Here is a 2,390-nt window from a genome sequence, read left to right on the forward strand (position 1 = left end):
ATAATGTTATATATACACCACTGAAAGCGCTCCATTACGCATCTGTAATGTTATATATGCCACTGAAAGCGCTCCATTACGCATCTGTAATGTTATATATGCCACTGAAAGCGCTCCATTACGCATCTGTAATGTTATATATGCCACTGAAAGCGCTCCATTACGCATCTGTAATGTTATATATGCCACTGAAAGCGCTCCATTACGCATCTGTAATGTTATATATACACCACTGAAAGCGCTCCATTACGCATCTATAATGTTATATATGCCACTGAAAGCGCTCCATTACGCATCTGTAATGTTATATATGCCACTGTACCACTGAAAGCGCTCCATTACGCATCTGTAAAGTTACATATACACCACTGAAAGCGCTCCATTACGCATCTGTAATGTTACATATACACCACTGAAAGCGCTCCATTACGCATCTGTAATGTTACATATACACCACTGAAAGCGCTCCATTACGCATCTGTAATGTTATATATGCCACTGAAAGCGCTCCATTACGCATCTGTAATGTTATATATGCCACTGAAAGCGCTCCATTACGCATCTGTAATGTTATATATGCCACTGAAAGCGCTCCATTACGCATCTGTAATGTTATATATGCCACTGAAAGCGCTCCATTACGCATCTGTAATGTTATATATGCCACTGAAAGCGCTCCATTACGCATCTATAATGTTATATATACACCACTGAAAGCGCTCCATTACGCATCTGTAATGTTATATATGCCACTGAAAGCGCTCCATTACGCATCTGTAATGTTATATATGCCACTGAAAGCGCTCCATTACGCATCTGTAATGTTATATATGCCACTGAAAGCGCTCCATTACGCATCTGTAATGTTATATATGCCACTGAAAGCGCTCCATTACGCATCTGTAAAGTTACATATACACCACTGAAAGCGCTCCATTACGCATCTGTAATGTTATATATACACCACTGAAAGCGCTCCATTATGCATCTGTAATGTTATATATACGCCACTGAAAGCGCTCCATTACGCATCTGTAATGTTATATATACGCCACTGAAAGCGCTCCATTACGCATCTGTAATGTTATATATGCCACTGAAAGCGCTCCATTACGCATCTGTAATGTTATATATGCCACTGAAAGCGCTCCATTACGCATCTGTAATGTTATATATGCCACTGAAAGCGCTCCATTACGCATCTGTAATGTTACATATACACCACTGAAAGCGCTCCATTATGCATCTGTAATGTTATATATACGCCACTGAAAGCGCTCCATTACGCATCTGTAATGTTATATATACGCCACTGAAAGCGCTCCATTATGCATCTGTAATGTTATATATACGCCACTGAAAGCGCTCCATTATGCATCTGTAATGTTATATATACGCCACTGAAAGCGCTCCATTACGCATCTGTAATGTTATATATGCCACTGAAAGCGCTCCATTACGCATCTGTAATGTTATATATGCCACTGAAAGCGCTCCATTACGCATCTGTAATGTTATATATGCCACTGAAAGCGCTCCATTACGCATCTGTAATGTTATATATACACCACTGAAAGTGCTCCATTGCGCATCTGTAAAGTTACATATACACCACTGAAAGCGCTCCATTACGCATCTGTAATGTTATATATGCCACTGAAAGCGCTCCATTACGCATCTGTAATGTTATATATACACCACTGAAAGCGCTCCATTACGCATCTGTAATGTTATATATACACCACTGAAAGCGCTCCATTATGCATCTGTAATGTTATATATACGCCACTGAAAGCGCTCCATTACGCATCTGTAATGTTATACATATATATACACCTCTGTAAAGCGCTGCGTTGCTTCTCTAAGCTAGGTCCGCTCTCAATAAATACCATAATATATGGGCGATTGCTGAGGTCTATACTGCTCCGTATGGCCCTCTCTCTGGGTGTAGAAAGCTTTTGGAACAGCACTGTTTAAAATCAGGAAAGACACAAACTCCCCTTTGTAATAGCTCGCTTGCCCAAGGCTGTTGCGATCCAGAAATGTTAGAATTGGAAAACTCCGCTGGAACTTTGCGGTTTTAAAGGGATCTTTCTGTGCTCAAAGGAAACGAGTGCCACCGGCTGGCCGCAGGCGTATATTGCACATAAGGACACTGAACGCTTTATATTCACCGAGGGGCCCGATTCAGAAGTGGCGCGGCCCCTACACCTCTGTCTTCCGTGCCAATATGGTTACAGGTGAGAGTTTTCTTGCCTCCCCCACCACTGCCCCTCGCCCCCACCCCAGGCATATATCCAGGGCTATCCATTGCCAGTAATCGGCGCCTTTTATTGCCTCCTTCAGGAGGCGCAGCTGAGATTGCGTTTCCCGCAGGTGAGTCACTTGGG

The sequence above is a fragment of the Ambystoma mexicanum genome, chromosome 14 (genome assembly GCF_040938575.1).
Source record: "Ambystoma mexicanum isolate Mex_15411 chromosome 14, UKY_AmexF1_1, whole genome shotgun sequence".
Lineage (NCBI taxonomy): Eukaryota > Metazoa > Chordata > Amphibia > Caudata > Ambystomatidae > Ambystoma > Ambystoma mexicanum.